Raw genomic sequence first — 17,500 nt, 5'->3', positions numbered from 1 at the left:
TTCAGACGAGGCAAGACATCATACTATGACATTCTTGTATTATTTGCATCACGTAACTGTCCCGTTGCCAGTTCATAGAATTCTAGTGAACCACAAACATGAGTACCTGTTTGGCACCTCATCTCGAAGCACTGGTCACAGTCGGTCATGCTTCGCTTGGATATTCATAATTGCATTTCTAAAATAAATTTCTGTAATTCTACTTAAGCCAAAGTACATTGTAATGTTACGTTTTATGGTTCATGGTAAAAATAGTCACGGAAATTCACCACTGCCACCACCAGTGTTTCGTCGCGGAGTTGCCCAAGTCGCAATCAGGCAAACCCTTCTGACAACTGTGACGACACTTCGCACAGCTGACTGTAACTCTCATACAAGTCACACAAATAAACTCCATGGTTTAATTTTGATAGCTGGAAATGGATACTTGGAAAACTAAACAAAAAATCATGGAAGAGTCACGACATGTCCAGTGCAACGAAGAATTTCTGAATGAGAAGTGGACGCCTCCGACCTTCGCACTATTAGCACTCAGGACAGGACCAGTACACTCCGTAACGGGGTGATGGTTAGACTGAAAAAAAGTGATACGAAGAAACTGGCTCTCAAATAGAACGGTAGATAACTGGAATAGACTCAGGAATCTGGTTGTTAGTCCCCTGTCAATAGAGAGCGCTCAAAGATTAGATAAATCTATAGATGGGATGACAGGTGGATAGGCAGGCATGCTTTATAAACTGCCACGTGTAAGACTTCTTGTAGCTTTTTCTTTCTTCTGTTCTGTGCTGTTCTCTTTTGTTTGCTTTGACAAGTACCACGCAGGTGAATGGGGTTTCTAAACTAAATTTGACGCTATATATAACCTCCAAACTCCCAGCACACGCAGTATAATAGGAAAAGGGGTTATTACATGGACTTTACTAAGAGAAGCCCTTTATATGTACCGTCTGAGAGGGGGCCACCGTCGACAGTTGTCGCTCCGAACCTCAAGACTGGCATCTTAAAAATTCAGATAATTATCTTGGGAGTCCATTTTTCTCCTCAACTTCATATGAAAGTTTTACAAGTATCTAAATGCTCCTGTGGAAGTCTGGAGGAAAATAGACGAAAGAAATCAGATTGATGTAGCATTTTTACCTTTTTTCATTTGAGAGAGAGAGAGAGAGAGAGAGAGAGAGAGAGAGAGAGAGAGAGAGAGAGAGAGAGAGAGAGAGAGAGAGAGAGAGAGAGAGAGAGAGAGAGAGAGAGAGAGAGATAGAGAGAGAGAGAGAGAGAGAGAGAGAGAGCGAGAGAGAGAGAGAGAGTTAGTTAGTTAGTTTGAGACGACTTTCAGTTTGTTACATCACAGGACTGGCTCTGCGCTGGTGAATGCTGCGAAACACTAACGATGATTCACTAAGTAAATAAATGATTCACAGTAAATAAATAAATAATTGAGTAAACAAATAAATAAATAAACAAGTGAATAAGTAAATTAACATGACAGTACCTAAAGTACCCACAAGCATGTTGGGTCTGCCATATTGCGGTAAAAATAAAGAACCAAAAATATTCTGTTATGCATATTTTGAAAGTGTATGCACATTTTCAAAGTGCGAGAACCAAAAAGTTATTCTAAATCTGATAAAATAAAAGTAGTCTTCTTTTCGCGTTCGGTAATAAAAAAGAAAAAAAATAATAATCAAACGCACCACTTTTTAAAACGTTTTTTTTTTTTCTTTTTTGCGGTACCAACAAAATTCTGCTTCGAGTCAAAACAATTTTTACTTCCTATACAAATTAATTAAAAAAGTCAATGGAAACACGCAAACTGCTAGGTATACAACACTTGTTTTCGCGGCGATGGGAAAGTCTGACCGGCAAGAGTGTGTTGCTCTTGCGCCTGGCCGCCGCACGCTGCCTTGGATAAGATAAATATGTAAATAAATAACTAAAATATACAGTTTTTTTTTATGTAAGAGGAGCACCGGCTAAGTGAATAAAAAGAGAAAAAAAGCCACTGAGGCACCAATATGATGTATTATCGTTTATGCTCTTATTATCATCATTGTTGTTGTTGTTGTTGGAGTTCTATTCATTATCCCGGTAATCATGATTATCACCAACGTCAGTTTTACCCAAGCACGTGATGCGAGCCTTACTTTACTAGCGGCTTGTATAGAATTTGCACTAAGCTGGCGTAACATTGTGTGTGTGTGTGTGTGTGTGTGTGTGTGTGTGTGTGTGTGTGTGCCCCTACACACACACACACACACACACACACACACACACACACACACAGCTCAGATCTCCTAATCTCCATACAAAAACATGAAGAGACACTCTCAGCGAGTTAAAACTTGGAATAAACTTCAGAAAACACTTCCTGCCAACAAACTAAGAGCGGCCAGACAAAAGCCTCCCCCTCCTACCCCTGCACTGAGCACCAAGCCTCTAACCAAGCCAGAGTATGCTCGTACACTCCTGCGTGTTGTACCTTCCAGAGAGAGAGAGAGAGAGAGAGAGAGAGAGAGAGAGAGAGAGAGAGAGAGAGAGAGAGAGAGAGAGAGAGAGAGAGAGAGAGAGAGAGAGAGAGAGAAATATGTTGGGCGGGAGCGGAGGCAAGTGAATGAGGAGCCACTGGGTACACAACACAGGCGAGGCAGCGTCCTCCTGGCCGGGGGTTACTACGCCATCCCGCCGCCGTAAAATCATGGATAGCGAGCTGCGTGCGTGCTGCGTGTGTGTGTGTGTGTGTTGGGGCAGGCCAGGAGGCGACTATAGGCTGCAAGTATTAACGAAACTCTGCGGCTTAAGCTCTAAGTGTCAGGCGGGCTTAGCTGGGTCACAGGAAGCCTCTTCTGTCGATATCGCAGGCTGCCTTAGTTTATGCTTGGCGGGAGGCGGGAGGCGGACGCGGGAGGCGGGTTTGCATTTACGATTTCCCATTTTGCCATCCCCCGCGCCAGTTCCCGCTTAACTCGGTCACACAGCTCAGCCATCCCCGGGCGACCCCTTCACCAGCCTTACCGGGCCTTATATTAAAGTCGATAAGTCATCAGCCCTGGGCGGGGAGAGCTCATGGTTGTGTGTGTGTGTGTGTGTGTGTGTGTGTGTGTGAGGTTGAGTCAATACGGCATCTGAAGGAGGCATTCGTAAATCGGATACATCAGAGATAACTACGGTTATCTACATTAACTTTGACATCAGAATGGTATATCAATAGAAAAAAAATGCAATGGAAAAGTGATTCATTGCACTTTTTGTCCGCTCACAGGGAAAAAGTAGGTTAATACCGGTGGTTCAGTACGACAATGACATCACTGTGACCCATTAATTATATTTCCAATAAATTGTTTCATGACTGACTTGATTTGTTACCGTTTTTATCTAATCAACTGTGGATGTTAGTGGAAACACTGCTGTTGGGAAAGCTTTTGTGGGCACAGAGCGAGTGTCCGCCGATCGCCGTGAAGTGCAGGATGGAGGCCAGTATTCAAAAACGCTTTTCTCTCTCACCACGACTATTTTCAAAGACCACAGAGATGATTGGCCCATTTTTCAAGCCAAGAGCATTTCACATGTTATATTATGTAGAAACTCCGTTCATCTGTCACTAGAACCATAGATACACCCTTAAAGACCCGTGTAACTTCAACTAGAGCCTTTTGAAAGTAGCGGAGGTGCGTGCGGCGCGAAGTGTTTCAGAATAAAGTCCGAAACAGCAAGGTGAACAGCGGTGGGCAGCAGAGGCGCGGGCAGTGCAGCGGCGGCAATAACAATAGTAATGGCAGAGCTGTGAGTGACGGACTGGCAACACTGGTCATCCCGTGTTACCTAATAGGAGTTTGTGGGGCCATTTCAAACCGCCATGACTGAACGTATCGAGTGATGAAGGCTGCAGGCGGTAGAGAGTAGTTTTATGAATGGTAGCTGGTGCTGGATTATGTCGAGGGCCTTCAGCGCCGGGACTGCGGGAAGTGGCGGCGGTGGATGACGCTAATGGAGGAAGCGGAGGTCGTGGTGGGAATGGTGGTGGCTAGGTGGTGGTGGTGGTGGTGGAGAGTCAGGAGGGGAAGGAGGGGGTTTAGCTGGTGACATATTGGCTGGAATACTGTTGTTGATGTCACATGAATAATGGTTTTAGATGTTAGCAGATCCCGGCATGATTGATGAGGGCCGGAATACACATTTTTCTTCATTATTTAACCGCAGATGAATCATAAAAGATGTGTTTAATGATGCGATGATTTTTTTTTTTTTTTTGTACATCACGGTGCAAATTTTGTGTCGGCTTATTTGTATGAATTAATTCGTCCACGGTGAGGCTGGTCAATGGCTTCCGTGCCGTAATTATTTCAAATGGTTATTATGGGCATTGTATATTACGGCAGAATACGAGTAAAAGGAAATAAATATAAACAGCAAAAGCGCAGCACACGATAAAACGCCCAAAGCCGCCTTTTTGTTTTATCGCTTGGCAAATAATATCATTAAAACTAATGCAGTAATATACAAATAGAGTTTTAAACCTACATAACTACCTTTCGCCGCAGGCAGCTTAAACATGTTTCAACTTTTAACCTTTGATGGCGATGAAACATGACAAACGTACTTACCCCCGACACCAGGCCTGCACACAACACTGCTGGGAGAGAGAGAGAGAGAGAGAGAGAGGAGAGAGAGAGAGAGAGAGAGAGAGAGAGAGAGAGAGAGGGTCATAAAAAAGGCACTGAAGTAAATAATTACGATGAGCTTCAATGGCTGTTTCCATCAAAATGCAGGAAAAAAAGATGCGGAAAAAAAAAAAACTGAAAAAAAATATACCCTAACACTTAGCTAATCACCTAATCACTACATTAACAAGCTATTAATTTGATATCCCAGTCTTTATAATCAAATCCAAATTGTGAGACTTACCAGATACTTTCCCTGTAACACTGCTTTTGATGCTCCTCTTTCCCTATCCCCAGTGTACAGTTTATTTCTGTTTCCCCAAAGTACGTTACAGTTTCCACCACCCACAGCGCCTCACCCTGGCCTGGCAGACCCACCACCACCACTGCAGCAGGATCCTGTTCCACACACGAGGAGAATACGTTTACCTTTGAGGAGCGCCTGCTGATGGAAATTTGGTTTCAGAGATGCAAGGGCGCGTGGGAAGCTGAGAAGTTACTGCAGAGTGCTGTAATGGCGGCCAGTCTCTCCTGCACTGAGACCACTACGCTGCCACCGCCATCTATCTGCAGGACGACATAAACACGAGTCACATTAGGAAACGCCTGGTTCTCTCATCACCGCTATTTTCAAAGGCCACACGGATGATTAATCAGGCTTTCATGAACGTTATTTTCTCCTTGACGATGCAGAATCCTTATTGCACTATGAGAGCATCCTTTAAAACACCGATAGCCTCCACTACAGCTGCCGTTTTCATTCTGGATTCGACCGAGGGCTAAGGGTTTCGGTGAGTCTGTCAAGTGTTCGTTGGTGGCTCTCCGCAAAACACCGCAGTTTTGGTATCAATCGCTTTCAGTTTAACGTCAAGGTGAATACTTGATTTGAAACCAGTGTGTTGATTTTTCTTTTTTTTTTCTCTTTTCTTTTTCTTTTTTTTTTTTTTTTTTTTATAGTGTTCAGCATCACTACGCTAGAGTTTGGAATTACTGTTGTTCAACTTTCGCTCCACCATTGGCGTCATGAAGTACATTCCCGCTATGCTAAACGTACTAAGCTATCTGCATGTCTTAAAAAAAATGGAGAGAGAAAATAAAACCTGACACGTGGGTTTTGCTGGCATCACTTTTTCACTCTAGGCCACAGGATATTGAAGGAGGATGTGGCGGTAACGCACCAGCTTAACCAGCCATTTGACGCCCCCCCGCTGCCCACCTCCCTGCCTACCTACCTTACCTAGTTCTCCTCTTAATTGCTCGTATATTTAATTCCTCGTTCTTCTCGATAATAAAGCAACACTTCTTGTCTGTGAAATCAGGCAAGCAAAATTAAGTCATGAAAATAATATCGTATAATTTAAATCTCTCTCTCTCTCTCTCTCTCTCCTCTCTCTCTCTCTCTCTCTCCTCTCTCTCTCTCTCTCTCTCTCTCTCTCTCTCTCTCTCTCTCCTCTCTGGTGGTCGTATCACCTGTCCTCACTTTGACATAATCTAGCGGCACTTTATTCCCCTGCTAAGCGAGCCAGTGTGTGCTCAGCGACCAAAGACACACACGCTAATACTGCAAATGCTGGCAAATCCGAGTAATGTCGTTAAGGTCGTGGAACATCAGAGAGAGAGAGAGAGAGAGAGAGAGAGAGAGAGAGAGAGAGAGAGAGAGAGAGGAGAGAGAGAGAGAGAGAGAGAGAGAGAGAGAGAGACTTCGGCATCCATAATGATTCTAAACGAAATTCAAACCATCATCACGATCACCACTATCACCACCATCACCACTACCTCTAGCTAAGCATTACTACCACCACCTCCCACAGCAACAACACCAGCCACACCTCAGCCTGGCACAGCAAAAATGTTCGACCACAGTAATATCATATTCCACGCTCCTTCTGCCCATCAACACTCCAGTCCACGAACACGAAGGACTAACGCTCACTAGTGAAACACCAAACCAAACCCGCGCTACTCTGAAAGTACAAAAAGAAAACGTAAGAGATATAAACGAAAATGGATATGAAAGCGTCCCTCGCCGCCACAAATGCAGCTCTGATCGTACCAAGGTCGGACAGAACGTACCCGACTGACCTAATTTTGACATCAGATAGAGGCTTGGGGCGGGCCGGTGTGCAGGCCATGATACGTTTATATACGTGTTGTGTTCAAGAGCCTCATGAATGCTGTTTTAAATCCTCACTGCTGAATTACAGTTGTGCTGATGTGAGGCATGTCAACGTGAAAAAATCAGTAAATGAAATGGAATTTTTTTCTTTTCAATGAAAATCCAGGAAAAACCTGTTAATAGGAAGGCAGGAATATTATGAAGGAGTCAAATAACATACAGAGGTTCCAAGAATAGTGAAATACACCAAAACCAGTAACACTTCCAGGCAAGGGAAGCAAAGAGTCATAAGTTTGGATGGCCTTTCTCGCCGCGCTCATCTCCAGTGACACTTAAAGCTGGAGAGCACGAGGCAGGGAAAGGCGCCTTCTCAGAACACAACCTTGACTGACTGACGGTCGAGTTACCACACTGCGAGGCATTCATTAATCGCCTAACTCGCTCAGATATGAATAGCTCGGTAGGCTGTGTGCTGTCCTGCCGCTTTTCAGACTGTGAATCATCAGTTAAAGTGTGGCCGCCATCCAACGAACGGAAGAAAAATAAATAAATAAAAAAGAATTACTACGGTATATAGCAATAATTTACTGAAAAATCAAATGAATTAAGTCAACATGCTCTTGTATTTTAATTATCACTGTTATTTTTCATCGGAGCAATATCCATACAAACACTCGCCTTGCACAGCTCTGGGTGGCGAGGGTGAACACAGCCCACAGCCAGCACCGACCCGCGCAGTCCGCAATGACAGGCAAAACAAACTTCAACAGGGCACCGTTCTGGACGAGTTAACCCTAGCCCCTTCAGTAACTTCATAACCTCATCAGCAGCGCAGCCGAGGGAGGAGAGGTAAAGGGAGAAACTGACCCACAATGCAAGGCGGGGTTTTAGTGATTTCTAAACTATTCGACAGGAAACTGATCAGGTTCAGTATTAAGAGGCACTGTAGACACGCCAGCCTCAGTGTCCATAGCAGCAGTGAGAGGTGAAGAATGCAGAATGATTCATGTGCACTGCGTGCCATTCCTTGACGTGTGCCGCCTCGCTGTTGTCTGGAAAACTCTGGTCATCTCTGAATCTCGTGTTGAATATTTTGGAAAGCCTTAAGTCAAACATGAAGGGTGTATGTAGCGGGGGGAACGCTCCTGCTTTATTCAACACGTCCGCGTGAATGGTAATGCTGGGGACGCCTTCAGCACCTTTCCTCACGCTGAAGACCAGTGTGAAGCGAATTCTTGATGCCTTCTGAACACATACCAAGGATGCCACACACTCGTGTCGCGTAAGTCCGCCAAGCCACGTGGCAAACCTGTGTGTCTGGTGAATGGCAGAACAAAAGGAACAACCAGTAACAGGACTTGTTGGTGTTTGTGATAAATAACACTCTCTTATCTAAAGTAAGACACGTGGAATAGTAAAGGTGAAGCCTCTTTCATAACAAAGCTCACGTGTGTAGCGGTCATGGCCACCAAGGTATGTGGAGCTGATAAAAATTTCAGCACGCGCAGAGGAAGCAGCCAAAAGTTTTAGTGTTTGTTGAAATCCTAAAGCCTGATTCCTGCTAATTTCTCTCCTCGTGCGCCTCGTCCATAACTTTGATAAACTTGATAAAGTTTACGCCGTCACCTACAGTGAGTGACCATGACATTGTCGATGAACTGTACAGCACGTGAATGTCCAACGCCTAGTGCATCCATTTCAATAAGCATGGCGGCAGACATCACTCTCGCATTACAAAGAAAGGAATGCAGATGGATCTGACTCACACCTGGCAGCACCTGGTGGCTGTGATGGTGTGCTCCCTTCCCTACAATACTCTTCTTGAGTCGCAGGAAGTTTGACTATCTCACGCTGCAGTGACTTCAGGTCTTTTCAAACAGACACAGAGAACCTATGGATGGTGATTTCCCGGGAATATTTTGTACAGTTTAAGTCTGGAATTCAGATCAACCACAGCAACACCTCTTCTCAGGCCAACAGGTGACCGACCACCTTGGTGATTCACAACGCGGCGTCTGCTGCACCCCCTGACTGCCATTCCCCAGGCCGTGACATCTAGATCGCTAGTCTGTCAGGCAACAAATGCATACTAGTGTAATGTTACATTTTTGAAGTGCCATCAAATAATTAATTATTTGCGGCTTGTTTAATCTGCAGCTCCAATATAAAAAAAAAAAATGAGTGTGTGTGTCTGGCGCAGACACTCAATACTCATCAACATTACACTGATAGCCGCGCTTTATTCCCTCCCGCCACCATATTAGTATAAAGTTATCAATTAATGAATAACACAAAAACAACTTATGTATCTATTCCATGTGATGAATATTCTCGGGTTATCTGTAGCAAGAGATACGCCTGAGGTACAGAGTGAAGGATGCCCCAGCTGTGGTGCGATAAAGTTCCCGGAAGCAAGCAGGCACACCTGCACACAGACAGACAAAGACCCGGAGCCGGGGGACGGGAGCTGCGTCCTTGCTTCCCAACAGGACGTGAAGGGTAGCAGTCCTGCCCTCCAGTGTGTGTGTGTGTGTGTGTGTAATAATAATAATAATAATAATAATATCAGGTTTATTTATCAAGAGGCAGCAGACAATACAGTGGTAGTCGCTGAAGGGGTCTTGATTTACATGGTATACATATTTACATATATATATATATATATATATATATATATATATATATATATATATATATATATATATATATATATATATATATATATATATATATATATATATATATATATATATGGTGTGTGTGTGTGTGTGTGTGTGTTACAGGGGACCAGAATTGGTGTATATTACAACTTGATAAGAATTACCATCATAATGAATTATTATTATTATTATTATTATTATTATTATTATTATTATTATTATTATTATTATTATTAGTAGTAGTAGTAGTAGTAGTAGTAGTAGTAGTAGTAGTAGTAGTAGTAGTAGTAGTAGCAGCAGCAGTAGTATTGTTATCATCATCATCATCATCATCATTATTATTAATCAGAATGGATGTGTGACCTAAATATGTCAATGAGACACAGGAAAAGAGCGGACTGTTACAAAATAAACCCAGATACACAAACATTTGAATATTCGAAAAAGATTATTTTGGAAAGCTAAAGACCACACGCACAATTCCTGCAGCGAAAAAGGACGCAGAAAAATATGTCAAAAAGAAGGAAAAAAAGTAGCAGGAGTTTTAAATAATTCCACTTTTGACAAGTAAAAAAGATGCAGCGACACATTCCTGTCACAACAAAAGATAAATATATGAATAACGCGGAACCGTGAAAAGTCTGCCTGGTGAGAATAATTTACCAACCGGATATATATATATATATATATATATATATATATATATATATATATATATATATATATATATATATATATAGAGAGAGAGAGAGAGAGAGAGAGAGAGAGAGAGAGAGAGAGAGAGAGAGAGAGAGAGAGAGAGAGAGAGAGAGAGAGAGAGAGAGAGAGAGAGAGAGAGAGAGAGAGAGAGAGAGAGAGAGAGAGAGAGAGAGAGAGAGAGAGAGAGAGAGAGAGAGAATTACTACTACTACTACTACTACTACTACTACTACTACTGCTACTACTACTACCACCACCACCACCACCACCACCACAAAAAGAAAAAAACGCACCTCGATGAATACAGCTGAAAAAAAGAAAAAATAAATAAATAAAGACCAATTACAACTTGTATAGGTAGGAAGTACAAACAGGAGCACAAATAATAATGATGTTTAAAGTGAGCTTGGGATTTTCACGGTAAATTCAGTCCCCTCAGATATGAACACTCATCGTGAAGACAATACATGGTCGGTCTATCTACAGTTTGTATGGCACAGTGTCACTCGTACATTCACTCAATATAAGATGAACTCGGCAATTACATTAACGTTTATTTCGTATTGCACAATAACACACGCGATAGCTGCAGTAAGAATTAGTGGTTAAGTGAATGTCAATGCTGACTCTAATTAAAATCGAGTCGCCACAGGATGCAAATTAGTAGACACAGTGTATTGCAAGTACTTATCCCTTTGTGGTGTGGTGTGGTGTGGTGTGGTGTGGTGTGGTGTGGTGTGGTGTAGTGTGGTGTGGTGTGGTGTGGTGTGGCGTGGTTTGGTGTAGTGTGCTGTGCTGTGGTGTGGTGTGGTGTGGTGTGGTGTGGTGTGGCGTGGTTTGGTGTGGTGTGGCGTGGTGTGGTGTGGTGTGGTGTAGTGTGCTGTGGTGTGGTGTGGTGTGGCGTGGTGTGGTGTGGTGTGGTGTAGTGTGCTGTGCTGTGGTGTGGTGTGGTGTGGTGTGGTGTGGTGTGGTGTGGTGTGGTGTGGTGTGGCGTGGTGTGGTGTGATGTGGTGTGGTGTGCCGCCACCATCACAACACTCATCGCAACATTGTCAAATACAAACACAAACACGAGCACACAAAACTGTATGCGGACTTTAATGAACATGTGGGAAGCGTTTCAGTGACGAAGCAAAATGTTGGAGTATGTGTTGTTTATTTAGCGCAGTAGAGAACGAAGCTACAGGAATATTGGGGCAACAACAACAACAACAACAACAACAACAACAACAACAACAACAACAACAACAACAACAACAACATAAGGTAACAATTCCATCTCTACCTGCGCCATCATTCGAACACACCTGAGCCACACCTGCGTCCTCTGAAGCAGGTAAGGCCAGGGAGAGTCAGCGCTAAAAAGTCTCCGTCAAGGTGATACCGGCACCGTACCCAAGAAGTCGTACCTTTCCTGAAAATATTGTACACATACTCAGTGAGGAGGAGGAGGAGGAGGAGGAGGAGGAGAAGGAAAAGGAGGAAAAGGACGAGGAGGTGGAAAAAAAGAAAACGCAAAGAGAAAACTAGAAAGAAAAAGAAACGACGAGAGAAAGTAAATAGCAGAAGAAAAGAAAGTAAAAAGAAATAATTACATATAAAAGGAATAACCGCAGGAAAAGAAATAAATAAAAATCAAAACATAACGGAAATATCACACACACACACACACACACACACACACACACACACACACACACACACACACACACACACACACACACCAACGTACCCACATACACACCCACCAAAAAAAAAAAAACACAAGCAAACATAATTTCATTTCGGCATTGAGAGCAAAAAAAAAAAAAGACTCGAATTTCAGAATATATTAAAAAAAGGTGAAATTTTCTCTGTTACTGTTGGAGGCATTATTTGTTTGTTTGCTGCCAGTTCTCCCCCTCCCTGCCTCTGTCCACACCCAGTCCCCTCTACCTCCTATAGTTCCCCACCCTCGCCGCCGCGCCCTCCTTCCCACGTAGGGGTGGAAAGAGTTGAGGGGAAAGAAGTTAAGAGAAAAAGTGCGCAGTATGGAGGAAAAAGGTTAGCTGGGGGGAATATTAAGAGAGAGAGAGAGAGAGAGAGAGAGAGAGAGAGAGAGAGAGAGAGAGAGAGAGAGAGAGAGAGAGAGAGAGAGAGAGAGAGAGAATGCTGAGTGACAATATATGAAGAAATTGCGGAAGCAGAAAAATACCAAGCGAGGAAATATTTCATCAACACCTCAAATAAAAATATGGAGTAAAAAAAAGTAAAGAAAGAAAAAAATAAAAAAAGAAAGTTAGTGCATACAAATAAATAAACATGCAAATAAATAAACAAATAAGCAAAAAAATAAAATATAAGCGTATCACAAAATATTACAAACTCTCACATACATGAAAGAATACAAACAATGCATTTAATAATAATAATAATAATAATAATAATAATAATAATAATAATAATAATAATAGTAAAAAGAATGAAGAGAAGAACACACGCCAATTAACCTGAAAAATTTCGGAACACCTTAGTACAAAAATAACTACAGTGTCAGGGGGCTACAAGTCTGCTGATGCTTGTTCCTCCTTTGTGTTCCTTAGTGACAGCAAAGACGGTAAGGGAATTAAGTTATTTTCTCACCTTTGTCTATGCTGAGGTAAACAATTCACATCATCACTAGTTAATCTCTCTCTCTCTCTCTCTCTCTCTCTCTCTCTCTCTCTCTCTCTCTCTACGGTAATAAATAAGTCTTTAGTAACTTCGTGATTGACTAGCGATGTTGTTGTCGTGTGTCCTCCCCTTACTTTCCCCTCGTTGTGTACCTGTTGCTACCTCTCTCTCTCTCTCTCTCTCTCTCTCTCTCTCTCTCTCTCTCTCTCTCTCTCTCTCTCTCTCTCTCTCTCTCTCTCAGTAACAAAAAGTGATGAAAAGAGAGAGAGAGAGAGAGAGAGAGAGAGAGAGAGAGAGAGAGAGAGAGAGAGAGAGAGAGAGAGAGAGAGAGAGAGAGTAGTGCAAAAAGTTATCTACGCACCACTTGTGATGTTATTCGTTGTCTGAGAGTTTCCCTTCCCTTCCCTCACCTCCCCTCACTTCCCTTCCCCTTCCCCTCCCCTTCCTTTCTCTTCCCCTCGTGTCCCCAATCACCCATTCCTTTACAATTTCCCTTCTCCCCTCCCCACTACCCCTCTCCTGTCCCTAATCCTTCCTTCTCCATTCCTTCTCCCCTCCTCGCCCCTCACATCCCCTTACTCCTCTTTCCTTCAAAATTGTTGTTTGTGTTCCTGTCTGTCTGTCTCTCTCTCTCTCTCTCTCTCTCTCTCTCTCTCTCTCTCTCTCTCTCTCTCTCCTGTTTTCTTTATTCTTTTCTTTCCTTATCCGCCATTTTCTGCCTGTTTCTTTTAATCCCCTCTTCCTTTTCCTCTTCTCTCTCTCTCTCTCTCTCTCTCTCTCTCTCTCTCTCTCTCTCTCTCTCTCTCTCTCTCTCTCTCTCATACCACCAACTTCCCCGATTTTTCCTACAGTTCCCTTCCTTATCTTTCCGTTCTCGTTTTCTTCCTCCCTCCCTCCCTTTCTTCCATTCTTCCCTTCTTTCCTTCCTTCCTTCCTTCCTCTCCTTCTCGCACAATTGGATTATAGCGAAGTATTTCTCGACCCACGACATCGTTAGGCACAGAAAAGCCCCAAGTGTAGCCGTGCCGGGCAACACCGTAAACTGCGTGAAAACTGCCAGTAAAAGACACTACCGCCACTTCCGGGAACTGTACATCTGTTGAGCTCCGCAGAAAAACATCAGATTTATATACATATTTTTTTCTCCGATACTTCAAGTTTTTATCAATATTTTTTTTTCAAGGCGTTTATTTTCTTTTGTTTCTCGTTTTCTTTCTTTTTCTTTTTCTTTTTTAATTTGTGGTGGTGGTGGTGATGATGGTGGTGGTGGGGTATATTTGTTTGTTTTTTTATTGGTTTGTCTGTTTGTTTGTTTGTTTGTTAGTGGTGCACCTCACGTGATTGGTTGAAGACCGAGTGACTGACTGGCTGGCTGGCTGGCTGGCTGGCTGGCTGGCTGACTGACTGACTGACTGACTCGTTTTTTCTTGATATTTTTTTTTTAGACACAAAATCTATAAAGAGGTTTTTGCGGCATGTTTTCTTATACGTTTCAAATTCTCTCTCTCTCTCTCTCTCTCTCTCTCTCTCTCTCTCTCTCTCTCTCTCTCTCTCTCTCTCTCTCTCTCTCTCTCTCTCTCTTTCAGCTTCACGTAATCCTGTTTCCTACTCTTTCCCATGATTGTCAATTCTCTCTCTCTCTCTCTCTCTCTCTCTCTTGCAGTTTTCCTTTGTCTTTTTTATGACTTTCCTGTTCTTTTATCGTCTCTTCTTCCCAGCGTCACAATACCGGCTTATTTCTCCTTAATTCTCATCTTTATCTCCATTGCATTTACTTCTATTTCTTTCTTTCTTTCTTTTATTCTTTTACTTCCTGTTTCTTTATTTCTTCTTTCAGTCTCAGGTGTATTTCTATATATTTCTCTCTCTCTCTCTCTCTCTCTCTCTCTCTCTCTCTCTCTCTCTCTCTCTCTCTCTCTCTCTCTCTCTCTCTTTAAGCGCTGCATCATTGACGATAACACACGCGCTTTCTTTTTTTCTCCTTCTTTTCCATAAATTATTTCCTTCCGTAACTGCAAGTCTTTTCTTATTTCTTCTTGTTTCTTCTCCTTTTATTCTATTCTTCTTTACTTTGACTTGCTAATTTTTTTCTCGTTCTATTTTCTCTTTTCCTGTCAATATCCTTCCCAGTCTTCTTTTTCTCTTTTTTTTCTTCTTCTTTCTTTCCCTTTATTTCTCGTAATGTTTTGATTGGCTTGCTTCCCCCGTTCTTTAATTACAATCTTATTACTTCATATTCTCTTGCACTTCTCTTTCTTTTCTCCTTTTTCTCTCTCCTTGTTCTTTCACCTCTTCGTCCTCCGTGCCTCCTTTTTTTTTTTTCCTTTCCTCTTCCGCATTCTTTTACTTTACTTTTTTTTCCTTTTTTTAATTTTCTTGTTCTTTCCTTTCCTTCACACTGCTTTTCTTATCTTTCTTTCTTCCTCCTCCTCCTTCTCCTTCATCTTCTTTACCTTCACTACGTACCACCACCAACACTACCATCTTCTCCTCCTCTTCCATCTCCTCTTTTTCTTCCTCCTCTTCTTTTCCTTCTTTCATTCTTCCTTCTTTTTGTTTTCTTGTTCTCGTTCTTGTCCTTGTTCTTGTTACTGCTTTTCCTGCTCCTCCTCTTCTTTTCTTTTTTCCTCCATTCTTCCTTCTTTGTTTTCTTGTTCTTATTCTTGTCCTTGTTTCTTCTTCTCCTCCGCCTCCTGCTCCTGTTCCTCCTTGAAGCGGCTCTTGATGTCTGGCTGCTCCTTCCTGCGTTACGCCGCCCAAGGAATCGAGTTTTTGTTGGCTCAAAGGACGAGGATGTGCGCTAACCTCAGTGTTCCGCTGTGCTCCTTTGTGTGTTCAGGCTGGCGCGAGTCCTCAGGGAAAGGCATGTTTGTCTCCGCCTGTGTCTGTTCCTCTGTACATCTCTCTGTGTCTGTTTGTCTCTCTACCTCTGTTTCTCTTGATTTTTATGACCTATCACTCACTGTTCTCTCTCTCTCTCTCTCTCTCTCTCTCATCGTCTCTTTCTTCTTGCTTCCAGTATCATATATATTCCTCTTTCCGTGTCTTCTCTCCTTCTCGGCTTCTCTCCCTCCCTCTCTCCCTCCCGTCCCTCCCTTCCCTCCCTCCTTTCCTTCGTTCCCCATTTCCTCCAAAACGCCACAAAAGCGGTAAATTAATGATGAAAGTAGTGAAGGCGATCATGTTATAAAGTGGAGGGAGGAGGAGGAGGAGGAGGAGGAGGAGGAGGAGGAGGAGGAGGAGGAGGAGGAGGAGGAGGAGAAGGAGGAAGAGGAGGAAGAGGAGGAAGAGAAGGAAGAGGAGGAAGAAGTTGTGTGGGTCCCTCAATAGGATGGTCTGTATTAGAAGCCGGGTGGTGATGGTGCTGGTGGTGATGGAGGGTGACAGTGGATGGTGGAGGTGGAGGAGTGGAGAGGAATGAATATTGCGTGAGGAGGATGGGCGATAGGATTCTGTGTGGTTGGTGGTTGTGGTGGTGAAAGCAAGTGGTGGAGGAAGATGGAAGTGGAGGGGAGGTGACTGGTGTGGTGTTGCAAGTGATGGTGTAGTGGTAAAGGTAGAGATTCATCAGGTGTGTGGATGTGGTGTGGAGTGAGGTGGAGATGTAGTGAAGTTCAGGTGGAGTTGTGTTTGTGGTTATAGTATTAGGAGCTGGATAGGTAAAAGAGGCGAGGAAGTGGAGTGAAGTGGATTGGAGTGGTAGGGGAGATTAGAGGTGGTGGGGATGTGGTGGGGAGGTGTGGAAGTAAAGCTACAGGTGATAGTGATGTGGTGGTGGATGCCAGAGGTGGTAAGGGTGAGGTAGTGGTATAGTTGTGTGGTGTGGGAGGGGAGCTAGAGAAGGTGGAGGTGGGGGTAGTGTTGGTGGTGGTGGTGGTGGCGTGGTTAGTAATGAGGCAATGCGTGCAATACTGATAACGGTTATATTGGGGATGTTTGTTAAAGGAGCAGAGTCGATGAGAGTTTAAAGACCGAGGTTCGATCCCCGCCAACCGCTGGAATATTGTTACCCCATTAACTCTCAGCCTCCCTGCCCTACCCTGCCCTGCCTTGCCCTGCCCAGATGCTGAGCGGCCTGCTGGGTGTGGGCAAGGTCAAGAGGTGGAGGGGGGCGAGGGGAGAGGACGATCTTCCGCTAACACACGTAAACAACACACAATCGATTCCGTATCACATCCGACGCGCGGCCTCCTCGATCCACTTAAAGAAGTATGGACAGGATTCCCAAGAGAAGAGATCCACTCCCGCACTCAACAACATCTTTTCATTGTATCAGAGTTTTTTCTTTTCAGATTTTAGTTAACTAGAAAATTGGACCTGAGCATGTTTTGTATTTTCTTTCTACGTCTGTGTGTGTGCGTGTGTGTGTGTGTGTGTGTGTGTGTGTGTGTGTGTGTGTGTGTGTGTGTGTGTGTGTGTGTGTGTGTGTGTGTGTGTGTGTGTGTGTGTGTGTGTGTGTTGTGAATATTTAAAGGGACAGCTGCTATAGGATATTCATTTTCCCACCAGTCCTGTCCCAGTTCTTCCTGCCCTCCGTCACTCCGCCCTTGCATTCCTCTCTCTCCCTCTAAGCTTTCTCTCCTAGGGCGCTGCATCTCTACGTAGTCTTGCTATTGCTGTTTTCCTATTTCTTTTTATTTGATTATTATCGTCGTTCCTTCTCTTCTTTGTCATCTTCGTGTGTGTGTGTGTGTGTGTGTGTGTGTGTGTGTGTGTGT

General features: G+C 43.4%; 1 protein-coding gene and 1 long non-coding RNA gene across 3 annotated transcripts in view; one reads left to right on the top strand and one right to left on the bottom strand.

Annotated features, from left to right (window-relative positions):
- LOC135102367 (uncharacterized) overlaps positions 1-5,581 on the bottom strand; it is a 47,350-nt gene extending 41,769 nt beyond the window's left edge. For both annotated transcript variants that reach the window (XR_010269632.1, XR_010269634.1), the window contains exon 1: positions 5,085-5,581. This is a non-coding gene — a long non-coding RNA (uncharacterized LOC135102367). The remainder of the gene's footprint in view (positions 1-5,084) is intronic.
- Positions 1-17,500, top strand: part of LOC135102366 (metabotropic glutamate receptor 8-like) — a 172,906-nt gene that overhangs the window by 18,090 nt on the left and 137,316 nt on the right.

Source organism: Scylla paramamosain, chromosome 7, assembly GCF_035594125.1.
Source record: "Scylla paramamosain isolate STU-SP2022 chromosome 7, ASM3559412v1, whole genome shotgun sequence".
NCBI classification, from domain to species: domain Eukaryota; kingdom Metazoa; phylum Arthropoda; class Malacostraca; order Decapoda; family Portunidae; genus Scylla; species Scylla paramamosain.
Note: the sequence above shows the minus strand (reverse complement) of the source record. Positions and strands in the feature narration are given on the sequence as shown.